This window comes from Microtus pennsylvanicus, chromosome 10, assembly GCF_037038515.1.
Source record: "Microtus pennsylvanicus isolate mMicPen1 chromosome 10, mMicPen1.hap1, whole genome shotgun sequence".
NCBI classification, from domain to species: domain Eukaryota; kingdom Metazoa; phylum Chordata; class Mammalia; order Rodentia; family Cricetidae; genus Microtus; species Microtus pennsylvanicus.
Window position 1 is genome coordinate 91,943,408 of NC_134588.1, and position 13,625 is coordinate 91,957,032.

General features: G+C 42.0%; 1 protein-coding gene across 4 annotated transcripts in view; it reads left to right on the top strand.

The window, feature by feature from the left end:
- Positions 1 to 714: 714 nt before the first annotated feature.
- Positions 715 to 13,625, top strand: part of Dcaf8 (DDB1 and CUL4 associated factor 8) — a 42,614-nt gene continuing 29,703 nt past the window's right edge. Inside the window, exons 1-2 of one of the 4 annotated variants that reach the window (XM_075989153.1) lie at positions 715 to 841; positions 1,924 to 1,991. The gene's annotated coding sequence lies outside the window, so the exon portion shown is untranslated. Of the gene's footprint in view, positions 1,012 to 1,923; positions 1,992 to 3,511; positions 3,533 to 13,165; positions 13,265 to 13,625 lie in introns of those variants that run through there. The other 3 variants (XM_075989152.1, XM_075989155.1, XM_075989154.1) reach the window with 3 other exon arrangements.

The following is a 13,625-nucleotide window of genomic DNA, read 5'->3' on the forward strand; positions in this document are numbered from 1 at the left end:
CAGGACGGGCTCCAAAGTTACAGAGAAACCCTGTCTGGAAAACCAAAATAAATAAATAAATAGATAAATAAATGAAAAAAGAAAATGAATACCACAAGGAAATTTACTATTTTATTTTTGTGTATATGTTGTGTTTGTTAGGGATGGGGGAAGGACTCATTCTAGCCCAGAATTTACTATTGATTGGATTGACCTCCTGCTTGAGCCTCCTAAGTGCTAGCTGTGCACCACTATGCCCAGCTTGAAACCTGGCTCACATTTCTTGTTTAAAGAAAAACAGAACAAAAACATCTGCTTTGAGGGTCAATACTGTGTTTAAACCGGGCGGTGGTGGCGCACTTGGGAGGCAGAGGCAAGCGGATCCCTTGAGTTTGAGATCAACCTGGTCGACAGTGCGAGTTCCAGGACAGCAGAAAAACTGTCTGGAACCCCCCCCCCCCCAAAAAAAAAGATTTTAAAAAATGTGTGAAGAGTTAGAACCTCAGGACTGGAGGACGCCTAGTGACTTGCCTGCCAGTCCCTTGGAAAGTGAGGTTCATTTTCTATCACAACACTAAGGAGCCTTAAATCACATGTGTTTTGAATACTAGGAGCCAAGCCACCACTCTGAAACCACAAAAACAACTTGACTCCTCCGCAGCGCGCACGCGCCCCTCGCGGCTTCGGTTGGCCGTAAGCCCCGCCCCTTGCACGGCCACCGGGGGGTTGGGAGGCGAGGGCTCGCGCGACCGTTCTCGCTCAGTCTCCTCCAGCACAGCGTCGCAAACGCGGCCGAAAAGCGTGACGGCGCAGGCGCAGGCGCAGAGACCCGAGGCGGCGGTGGTGGCTGCCGCTGGCCAGTGTAAGATGGCGGCGGTGTTGGTGGCGGCAGTGGACGGGGCGGCTGGGCCTGGAACAGTCGGAGCATCCGCTGGCAGAAGGATGACCCAAGACGGGAAGCGGGCCGCCGAGCCTCGCCGACTCCCGTGCTTGTAACTGTCCCAGCCGAACGCCCTCCCCTTGACCTACCCGGTCCGTGTCTCGTTCCGGCTCGGCCTGTCCCCCCCTCTCCCTGACCGCTTCCCTACAGGATGGGCCCTATCCCTTTCCTAAGCTCCCAGGGTTTAGGTCTTCCTCCCCTCACCCGGGTCAGTGCTGGGAGGACTGCTTGTCCTTTGCCCAGGTCAGTCCCGGGTTGCCCCCTAGAGCTAACCCCCTTAGTTCACGGGGACTTTTCGTTCGTCCGGTGACCCATCTGTATGCTCTCATTTCTCTTTATAATGTGAGGAGCCGGTTCTGTCTGCGTCTCCCTGTCACTTTAGGGCCACCGCGCAGTGTGCCCCCCTCCCCCATCCCAAGTTCTCAGGCCCAGCACCTTGTACGGAAGGCCGAGGTCCAAGAAACTGGCAGTTTATACTTGAGGTCTAGTCTTGGATGCTTTGTGATATGATTATCTTAGTCCACCTCCCCCTGTCCCGAAATCTTTTAGGGCACCTTAGAACGGCCCCAGTTGGTCCTTATTAGTTGGAAAGCATCTGCTGGCTTGAATTTCTGACTCATGATTGTTGGTAGAGTCTGTAAACAAACCGGCACTAGCGCTATCACGTTCTCGCCGGGCCCTCCCCCTCCCCCCTCCCCTCTGTAGCTTGTGGATGAGAGGTGGTTTGGTGTAGAGTTGAAAAGATGCAGGTTTTCCTGATAAATGACTTCTTAGTGTTGGTGGAACTGGGAGATAACTTGCCTGACGTGTAAGTCTCGTGTTAATTCTTTGTATTTAAGTTCCATGTATGGGTTTTGTTCAGTAGTCACAACTGAATTAAGTAAGTTATTCTGGTTTTAAATAGTTATGTGGCCGACTAGAAAATAGTAAAGTGTGGTTATAAATATTTTGACTACGTTCAGAAGAAGAGACACCTTTGCCATGTAAACTTTAACTTTTCTCAGTTATTCAGTGGACCTCCAGAAGAGTTTTCTCAGGAGCCAGCCTTACACCGGTGACAAAAGGAGGAAAGGTGAGTGGGAGTGGAAGACATACAATTCTTCAATCCATGACAGACTCTTACTTGATGCTCAAGTGCAGATCGCTAAACTCTTAACAAATTTACCATGGTTTCCAAAAATTTGGCTATTGTAACTTTGTTCCAGCTTTGGTTAAATTACTTAATTGGCTGTGTTTTGACCTGCTACCCTAAACTATTGCTGTGTGACTACAAATGATTTGAGTTAAGCCTAGAGTGAGCACTCTGCCTCTGTGGTGTTTGTTTTGGTTTTAATTCATTTGCACTGTGTTTTGTCTTTGTGTGGATCATGTCTTATACTATTTAAAAATTGAGAATGGGCTTACCGGAATTCTGTTTAGTTTTTTTTTTTGTGGGGGGGGGGTGCTGGTTTTTTGAGACAGAGTTTCTCTGTGTAACTGTCTTGGCTGTCCTGGAACTTGGCTTTGTATATCATTCTGGCTTGAAACTCACAGAGATTCGCCTGCCTCTGCCTCCTGAGTGCTGGGATTAAAGGTAGTTAGCCTTTTGTCAATTCAAATCTCTTATCCCAGACCCAAAAGTTATCATCCATGCCATAGGAGTGAAGAGTGATTCTCCATTTAGTTGGTGTCCAAGTCCATATAGTCTCAGAGGTCCAACTTTTCAAAACACAGTGGTTAATTTTTGGTTAAAAGTATCTCCTTTTGTAGCTAGCTTACAGAACTTTTGATTAGTGGAAACAGCATCCTGTGCTTTCATCAAAGTGGGCCAAGCCACAGAAGGAGTCGGAACACAGTTGTAAATGTAGTTCCTGTCAGGCTTTTAGATTTCTGGTAGTACAGAGTAGAACTGTTTTTGAGACTCATAAGACTTGCTAGAAAAGCTAAGTGGTCTGACCAGTTCTTAGTATCCTTATGATTTGTAGTATGAAAAATTTGAGAGTGACTCTGCTAAGTTTTATTCCACATGATGCCCAAGCCAGAAAATGTTTATTATGAACTAAAATAAAAATTTTATTTATTTTTTTTTGTTTTTTTTTGGTTTTTTTTTTTGTTTTTTTTTTTTTTTGGTTTTTCAAGACAGGGTTTCTCTGTGATTTTGAAGCCTTTCCTGGAACTAGCTCTTGTAGACCAGGCTGGTCTCGAACTCACAGAGATCCGCCTGCCTCTGCCTCCCGAGTGCTGGGATTAAAGGCGTGCGCCACCATCGCCCGGCTAAAATAAAAATTTTAATGATGATGTATATATGTAAGATCTAAGAATATGCTGGGCAGTGGTGTCGTATGCTTTTAATCCCAGCACTTGGGAGGCAGAGGCAGGCAGATCTCTGTGAGTTTGAGGCCTGCCTGGTCTACAAGAGCTAGTTCCAGGACAAGGCTCCAAAGCTATAGAGAAACCTTGTCTCGAAAAACAAAACAAAAAAAAAAAAGTAAGAGTTAAGAATAAAAGTATAGCTTTTAAAATTTAGTTTTATGTGTACGGGTGTTTTACCTGCATGGTTATCTGTGCACTACTTTCATGACTCATACAGGAGGAGATCAGAAGAGGGTGTCAGATACCAGATACCCTGAAACTGTAGGTATAGATAGATGGTGAGCTGCCATGGGTGCTGTGAATCAAATCTGGGTCCTCTCCAAGAACAGCAAGTGCTCTTAACCACTGAACCATTTCTCCAGCCCATTTATTTGATTTTTGAGACAGGGACTCACTATCCTGGGCTGGCCTGAAATTGGCCATGTAGATCAGGCTCATCTTGCAAACTGTAAGCCTTCTCTAGTTTCCTAAGTGCTTGTGTACAGATGTGGGGCCCAGTGCCCAGGAAGTTACATGTGTTTGTTTTGTTTTAGCACTCATCTTTCTAATTTCTTCCAGTTTTTTTTTTTAAAGATCTATTTATTTATTATGTATACATCATTCTGCCTTCATGTATGCCCGCACGCCAGAGGAGGGCGCCAGATCTCAGTACAGATGGTTGTGAGCCACCATGTGGTTGCTGGGAATTGAACTCAGGACCTCTGGAAGAGCGGCCAGTGCTCTTAACCTCTGAGCCATTTCTCCAGCCCCAATTTTTTTGTTTTGTTTGTTTGTTATAAAAGAATTGGGGCCTAGGCTGGTGGTGGTAGTGCACACCTTTAATCCCAGCACTTGAAAGCAAAGGTAGGCAGATTTCTGTGAGTTTGAGGCCAGCCTGGTCTGTAAAGTGAGTTCCATAACAGCCAGAACTACATAGTGAGACCCTGTCTCAGAAAAACAAAAACTGGGCCTATGTCTCATATATACTAAGTAAACTCTGTTACTGAGGCACAGCCTCAGATTCATTTTTAAGATTTATGTGTCTGTCTGTGTGGGAATTTATGCATTTGAGGGCAGTGCCTATGGAGGCTAGAACAGAAGAAAGCACCACTTTGGAGCTGGAGTTACAACCTGTTGTGAACTGTTGTGTGGTTTCCAGAAATTGAACTCAGGTCCTCTGCAAGACCAGTAAGTACTTTAATTGCTGAGCCAACTCCAGTTCCCTCAAATTTAGTTTTAATTGTTCATATCATATGTTTGCTTTGTAAGTGCTCATGTGAGGTATCTTTTAAACCTGATTTCTGAGTATAAGACTAGGGAATGTTTGTATATATGTATTTCTAAATATGTCTCTGTCCCTTCCATCCCCATACAAGGCTGTCCTGGAACTTGCTCTGTAGACCAGCCTGGCTCAAAATGCATTCCTTTTCTTTTCTTTTTTTTTTTTTAAGATTTATTTATTTATTATGTATACAACATTCTGCCTCTATGTATGCCTGCAGGCCAGAAGAGTGCGTCAAATCTCATTACAGATGTGGTTGCTGGGAATTGTCTCAAGACCTCTGGAAGAGCAGCCACTGCGCTTAACCTCTAAACCATCTCTCCAGCCCCTCTAAATGCATTCTTAAACTAAATATCAATAATTTCTTTTTGTTTCTGTTTTTTCAAGATAGGGTTTCTCCTTTAACAATTCTGGCTGTCGCTGTCCGTCCTGGAACTCTCTTTGTAGACCAGGCTGGCCTTGAACTCACAGTGATCCACCTTTGCCTCCCAAGTGCTCGGATTAAAGGCGTGAGCCACCACTGGCCAGCCATCAATAATTTCTTTGTTCATTGATTTATTCGTCTTGGTCTGTTAACATACCTTATAGTATTCGTTTCTGCTATAATGTTCACAAGTTTGTAACTGTCCCCTGTGTGATACAGTTTTGATGCAAAAAGGGATAATTTTCTCCAAGATGATGAGCCCTGCTGTGACCCTCACCAACAGATGATTAAGAAAGTGATAACAGCCAGACGATGGTGGCGCACGCCTTTAATCCCAGCACTCCAGAGGCAGAGGCAGACATACCTCTGTGAGTTCGAGGCCAGCCAGTTAAACAGAGCGAGTTCCAGGACAGGCCCCAAAGCTACAGAGAAACCCTGTCTCGAAAAACCAAAATAAAAAAAAAAATTAAAAAAAAGGAATATGAGAAGGAAATACTTTTTTTTCTCAAGTGAATCTACATTATCTTTAGATAGTGCAGATAAAGAATTTTAAACCTAGTTGGGCGACGGTGGCGCACGCCTTTAATCTCAGCACTTGGGAGGTAGAGGCAGGCGGATCTCTGTGAGTTCGAGACCAGCCTGGTCTACAGAGCTAGTTCCAGGACAGGCTCCAAAGCCACAGAGAAACCCTGTCTCGAAAAACCAAAAAAAAAAAAAAAAAAAAAGAATTTTAAACCTTTCTAGTTAGTTTTTTTTTTTTCACATCTGTTTTGGAAGAGTAAAGGGTTCATAAAAGTTGAAGTTTTGATGACAGTACAGTAAGTAGGCACTTTTAGACCATGATTTTTTTGTTGTTGTTGTTGTTTTAGGGCTGATTAACTTTTATTACCACTACCTAGGGGCTAGATTTCCTATCGATATGTCAGGACTCTTGGCAGTGGTCATGAGTTAGGCATTTGCATTTTATGAGATTGGAGGTTTTTGTTGCATGAAGGCTGTGGAGGAGAAAAGGAAATAAGTTGAAAGAATAACTTGACTACCGTTCACTGCCTTTTTTCCTGGATAAGGACCCTCCACCCCCACCCACTTCTAAAACCTGCAGGAAAGATTTTAGGTAGCATCTTGGTGTACATTGAATCCTATTTTTTAGTCTTGTGTATCACAGCTGTAAAATTCTTGTGTTTCTAAGGACATTTCAGTGTTCTGATTTTGTTGTTTCTTTCTCCCTCACTTCTAAAGATGGACTCTCATGTAGCCCAGTCTGGCCTCAAACTCATTATGTAACTGGGCATGAACTGAACTTCCAGTCTTAGATAGCCCCTGCCTTCCTAATGCTATCACAGCATGTACCACCATCCAGGTTTTATTTTTTTGAGAGGACCTCATCTTGAGCTGACTCAGTAACTCAGACTGACCTTGAACTCGGCACCACCACCACCACCACCACCACCACCACCACCTTTCAGTGTCCTGAGTGCTAGCATCATAGGTATGGGTGACCACGCCTGACTTTAGATTAGAGGTTATTAAAATCAAATGACTAGTCAAACTATGTTATTGGTAGATTTACTACTATATTGTTCTTGCTGTATAAAAGTTACACTGATCTAGGAAATAGCTAAGTTATAAAAAAGCAGCAAGGATCCAAAGTGTTGAGTATTGTGGTGCACATTTTTAATCTTGGCACTCAGGAGGCAGAGGCACTGAGTTTGGGAGCCAGTCTTGTGTACACAGTGTGTTTCAGGACAGAGCTATATATAGAGAGACCCTGTCAGAAAAAAAGCAAGGGCGAGAGAGAGAGAGAGAGAGAGAGAGAGAGAGAGAGAGAGAGAGAGAGAGATCCAGTCTGAAGTTTCTACTATATAGCATTGGTGTTAGAGTTGTTTTTAAATTTATTCATTTATTTTTGGAGTTCTTGAGTCTTTGGGATTGAATTTGCCTTTTTCTTTCCTTAAATAGATTATCAGTAAATCGTGAGATAATCTGTGAGATAATCATGGGATTCCCTATTTAGAATCCAAGCACCTGAGTGAATGAGATCAGTAGCAGGCGTGGAGGTCTTAAACCATGTGTACAGTGAGCTCCATGATTTGTAGTTGGGATTTTTTTTTTTTCGAGACAGGGTTTCTCTTTAGCTTTGGTGCCTGTCCTAGAACTAGCTCTGTAGACCAGGCTGGTCACGAACTCACAGAGATCCGCCTGCCTCTGCCTCCCGAGTGCTGGGATTAAAAGCGTGCGCCACCACCGCCCGGCGGGATTTTTTTTTTTTTTTGTCAACCACTGGATAAAAATATTAATTGGCAAAGTACAGAATAAACTATTGATAAGTTTTATATTGCTTTTCTGGGTAGCAGGATGGAATTTACCCCAACTTCCTGGGACCTGAATCATTTCAGGTCCTGTATCTGAGTTGTAGTCACTAGCCATCTCTTAATTACTACCTGTTATCAAACCACTTGTGCTGTATTAGGGTCTGTCTTCAAGTAAATGGCCCCTAAACGTAAGAAGTGTTGTCAGCAACTCAAATTACAAAGAGCAGTTGTAAGTGCTTCCTTTAAATGAAAAGAGGAAGATTCTCAGTAAGGTAAAGGTAGGTATATGCCTGAAGTACCAGTTATTCTGGTGTTTGGTATTTCAAGAGGCAGAAGAATCTTTTTTTTCCTTGATTTTTTTTTTTTTTTTTTTTTTTGGTTTTTCGAGACAGGGTTTCTCTGTGGCTTTAGAGCCTGTCCTGGAACTAGCTCTGTAGACCAGGCTGGTCTCGAACTCACAGAGATCCGCCTGCCTCTGCCTCCCGAGTGTTGGGATTAAAGGTGTCTGCCACCATCGCCCGGCCTTGATTTTTTTTTTAATATTTATTGAGCTCTACATTTTCCTCTGCTCCCCTCCCTGCTTTTCCCCTCCCCCATCAGTTTACTCAGGGGATCTTGTCTTTTTACATTTTCTACTTTCCATGTAGCTTATATATATATGTAAGTCTCTCTTGGTGTCCGCATTATTGTCTAAGTTCTCTGGGATTGTGGTTTGTAGGCTGGCTTTCTTTGCTTTATGTTTAAAAACCACCTATGACTGAGTACATGTGATAATTGTCTTTCTGTGTCTGGGTTACCTCACTCAAAATAATGTTTTCTAGCTCCATCCATTTTGAGACAGGAGAATCTTGACTGTAAGGGCAGTGTGTGCACCCTGCGTGCCCCAAATCCCCCCCTCCCAAAGAAAAGAACAAGAGTGTTATGCTGTGGCTTCTGAGATATGCTTAATAAAGGATCATCAGAAAGACACCACACTGAACTTGTATATATTTTTTAAAGGCTTATCTGTTTTTATGTTATGTTCATGTGTGTTGTGTGACAAAAGTTTGCCTGTGGAGAAACAACAGATATCACCCCAGATAGGGAGCCTACCACAGACTAAAGTATGGATACCACCAGAATCTATCTTGCAGGAATATGGGCAAGAGGTAATTTACAGACACAGAAATAATTTACAGAGAGGTATAGTGACTTTTTTTCCTTTATTTTTTTATTTTGGTTTTTCTTTTTTTTTTTAATTTTTTTTATAAAGATTTATTTATTAATTATGTATACAACATTCTGCCTCAATGTATGCCCAAACGCCAGAGGAGGGCGCCAGATCTCAGTACAGATGGTTGTGAGCCACCATGTGGTTGCTGGAGATTGAACTCAGGACCTCTGGAAGAGCAGCCTGTGCTCTTAACCTTTGAGCCATCTCTCCAGCCCCTTATTTTGGTTTTGTCAAGACAGAGTTTCTTTGTGTAGCCTTGGCTGTCCTTGACTGGCCTTGAACTCAGAGACGTCCAATGACTACGCCTCCCAAGTTAAACTTGTTAAACACTGATTAAAGGTGTGCGCCACCACCGCCCAGATTCAAGTTTGCCACAGAAACCAGGTGGTAGTGGTACACACCTTTAATCCCAGCCCTAGAGAGGTATATAAGACAGCTCTCACTCACAGTCTCATTCTGAGATTCCTGGAAGCAGGATCGCTTTTTCGGACTGAGGTAGAGGTAAGAACCAGTGGCTGCCTGTTTTAATCTCTGAACTTCAGGCAAACCTTGGTGCCAGAGGGGGTCTTTCTGTGTGGTTCAGGCCAGCCCAGTGCTGCTGTATTCTGTGTACCTTCTAAGCTGGAAATGGTCATTCTGCTTAGCCTCCTGAGTGTGGAAATTATAGACATGCACTACCATGCCCAGTTTATTGTTGTTTTAAGCCTGTTTATTTTTATTTTAAGTAGTATGTTTGGAGTCATACTTTTTACTTTCTGTAATGTACAGTTCAGTGATGTAAGAAAATGGAAGTATGAATGACCAACAGTGTTAATGGGGACAGAATACTGATAGGAAAGGTAAATCAGAATGGAAACAGTGGGAATAGATGATCCTTTATGTTCACTTAAATTGATAACTGAGTTTGACTGTTCTCAAAATTTTTTGTTTTTTTTTTTTTGTAACAATCTGGCTGTCCTGGAACTTATTCTGTAGACCAAGGTGGCTTCTAACAGATCTGCCTGCCTCTGCTTCCCAAGTGCTGGGTTTAAAGGCCTAGAGTGCATTCTTAACGTGCTCCAAAGCAACACCACTAGAATCAAAGCCTAAAAGGATAAGCTCTGGCATTTGGTATTATTAACATAGAGAATGGGACATTAAACCATAGAATAAACAGTTTTTTTATCACCTCCTCCCCTTAAAAAAATATAGGTTCTTATGTAGTCCAGTCTGGACCTTAAATTAGTTGAGAATGATCTTGAACTTCTGAGCTTCTTGCCTCCACCTCGTAAGTGCTGGAGATAAAGTTGTGAGCCATCAGTACAGCCTTGACTGAGAGTTAATTGATTCCTAATGGGGTCCCCTTCCCCCTCCACCCCAATGGTTTCTCTATAGCTTTGGAGCCTGTCCTGGAATTCACTCTGTAGACCAGGCTGGCCTCGAACTCACAGAGATCCACCTGCCTCTGCCTCCTGAGTGCTGGGATTAAAGGCGTGCGCCATCATTGCCTGATGAATCCTAGTGTGTTCTGATTCTTGGATGGGGAAAAGAAATAGCTGAGTCCTTGAACAACAGAGTCACTTAGCTGGGCACAGTGGCATACACCGTTAGCCTAGTTATCCTAGCACCCAGAAGCCTGAGGCAGGAGGGGTGACTTTGAATTTGAGACAAATCTGGGCTAAAATAGCAAGTTTTCAGGTGAGTATATGCTATATAAGTCCTTGTCTCAATTGCCACCTCCCCAAAAAAGCTCCCTAGGTAATTCCATTAGAATAGCTTCTCACTCTCAGAATCTTGTCGTACTATACAAATGTTTCTTTGTAGTGATGGAAGTAAGAGGAAACATGAATCCTTTTTTGTTTGTTTCAATTGTGTTTTGTTGTTTGAGACAGTGTTCTTTGTGTGTAGCCTTGGCTATCCTGGAACTCTGTAGACCAGGCTGGCCTTGAACGTGCTGGGACTAAAGGCATGAGCCACCATGCCCAGTGAAGTCTTTTTACCCTTGATTTTCCTCACTCTTTCTGTTCCCACTCAATCTTTTCTCTAAGAAGAGATATTTCCTAAGATTCTTGCCTGGAACTTTCTTTCTTAGAGCTTAATTAGTCTTAGGTACTGATTTAGTTTGTTTTTAATAAGGTTTCGATTACAGGGTATCTGATTTTGAAATTTCTGTTTAGATAATTTGTAATTCAGTATATCTATCTCTAATTTCTTTCTTTCTTTTTTTTTTTTTTTTGGTTTTTCGAGACAGGGTTTCTCTGTGGCTTTGGAGCCTGTCCTGGAACTAGCTCTGTAGACCAGGCTGGTCTCGAACTCACAGAGATCCGCCTGCCTCTGCCTCCCGAGTGCTGGGATTAAAGGTGTGCACCACCACTGCCCGGCTAATTTATTTCTTAAAAAAATTTGAATTCTGTTTTTACTTGAGACAGAGATGGGTGGATTCCTGTGAGTTCAAAGCCACCCTGGTCTATAGAACGAGTTCCAGGACAGGCTCCAAAGCTACAGAGAAACCCTGTCTCGAAAAACCAAATAAATAAATAAATAAAATAATAATAATAATAAAATAAATTAACTTATTTTTTAAAGTATCTATTTTTTTGTTGTTGTTTGTTTTGTTTTGTTTTTGAAATAGGGTTTCTTTGTGTAACCCTGCCTGTTGCTGTCCTGGTATTTGATCTGTAGACCAGGCTTGTCTTAAATTCACAGATCTACCTCTCTGCCTCCCAAGCGCTGGAATTAAAAGCGTGTGCCACCATCATCTGGATAGTATCTTTAATTTTTGAAATTAAAATATAATTGTATATATTCTCCCTTCTCTTTTCTCTCTTCAATGCCTCCCTGTACTCCTCTGCTCAAATTCATGGCCTCTTTTTCTTTAATTATTGTTTTACACACATACACACTTCTAAATATATAAATATAACCAGTTCAGTCTGTTTGATATCACTTGTATGTATATTATTTCAGGTCTGATCACTTGGTATTGGATAATGAACTAGGGCTCTTTTTCCCTGGGGAAGACTATTTCTCCCATTGTCTTTTTTTCTCCCCTGTCAATGTTTCTGTGTCTAGGGCTGGGGCCTGGTGAGGGTTCCCGCTCCATGTTAGCTTGTCTCTTGGTTTAATCCTTCTTCAGGTCTTGTTTAGGCAGCCACAATGAGGCTTCATGGGTGTAGCTTCTTTAGTTTCTAGATGTAGCCTCACAGTAGAGAACAGGTGCCCTGGTCCAGCAGATAACATCTACAACACAATTCCAGCACCTAAAGCTTAGGGATCATCTGGGGTGGGGAGCAGATTGTAAGAGCCAGAAGAAAATGAATTTTAAATGAGCTGGTTTTGTTTGGAAACAAGAATTGATAATAAGGAAAGGAGGATTAATTCCAGATGATAATGGGATCTAGAAAAGCAGATCTGTCTTCTTAAAACCTTACCTCATTTAGGTATGTGTATGTGTCTGGGGAATGCAGGTGTCCACAGAGGCCAGAGACATTGGATCCCACAGGAGTTAGGTGGTGGTGCCGTGCAGTGTGGGCTCTGGAAAGGGAACTTTGATCCTCTGTAAGATGGGTAGTGTAGTCTCAGCAGTTTTAGTTAATTAATGATGAAGTTCAGGATCTTTCCTCAAATGGTCATTATATGTTGTAAGAAGTTTTTTGTTGTAGATTTTTTAATTTTGAGGACAGGGACTTACTCTGTAGCCCTTACTGGCCTGAAACCTACCATGTAGACCAAGCTAGCCTTGAATTCCCAGAGGTCTGCCTTCTTAGTGGATAAAGGGCATGCGTCATCATGCCAGGCTTTTGTAAGAGTTTTAAAATATATTTTGATTACTCTTGTTTGTCATTTGTTTCATAGATATTTTAAGAGTCTGTAGCTTACCTTTTTATTGTCTAGTCTCTTGGAAAGACTTAACTTTGATAAATCCATTTTATTAATTTTAAAACTCTGGTTGTTTCCTATGCTAAGAAATAGTTATCTAATCAAAGTTTACTAAGATAAGCTCCATTGTTTGCTTTGTAAAAGTTGTATGAATCCCTTGATTTATTTACTTTTAGGGATTGAACTCAGAGCTTTGCGTGTGCTGAGCTTGTGCTCTGCCATCATCTGTATACATCTGTATACATGCTATACCTCTTTTTTTGCTTATGGATATTATGCAGTTTAGGGGTCAAGGTTGTTTGTGTTGTGATGGCCAGTTCTAGCACGCGTGGTTTGTTATACAGAACTTTCATCAGTAAGGAAGTGTTGAATTTTTCTTTTTATTTATTTTATTTTTACTTATTTATTTGTTTTTTGAGACAGGGTTTCTTATGTAGCCCTGGCTGCCCTGGAACAAACATGTAGACCAGGCTAGCCTTAGACTCATAGAGATCTTCCTGCCTCTGCTTCTTGTTCTAGGGTTAAAAGCATGTGTGCCACCAAACCTGTTCACCAACAATTTTTAAATAAGAGATTCTTGGTTATGTTTCTGCTGACATTTAGTTAATAGTTTGTCATATAGTTAGCTAAAAAAACTTAAGCTCTATTATTAATACAGGAAAAAAACACTAGATCACTTGGATTTATTACTGAACTTGAAATAACACCTGGATCCACACACCCCCCATCCTCAAATAGTTTACTCTTTAACCTTCAGTTTGGCAGGAGTCTGGGCTATTTTTAGAGTATAGGCAGTAGAGCTAATCTAAACTCCTCCTGCTACCTGAGACAGTGATCTCCTCAGCTCTTTCAGCTCAGCATGGTTTGTTCTGGACCATATTTTACATGTTAATTGACCAGAGTGGAAACAATGGAGAGTTTTGGGGTATGTAATGCATTGAAAAATGAAAAAGGTGGTTGGGGCTTGAATCAAAATATATTTGTTGATGAATGGAAGAGATTCTGCAGTGGCTATGATATTAAAGTTGTATGGCACAGTTAATTGTTTCTGTCTGCTTTAGTTTGGTATTATCTTAAGATGGCTCAGGCTGCTAGAACAAAATGACGACTGGTGGCCTAAACAACAGAATTTAATTCTCTTATTCTAGAGGGTAAAATCTAATGTACTAGTGTGGATGGTTTCTGGCCACAGAGATCTTTCACCTTCTGGAGTTCTGCCTCCGCGTGTGCCCTCACATGCTAGAGAAAAAGGGAGAAATAAAGGACTGTTTCTCACAAAGGTAACA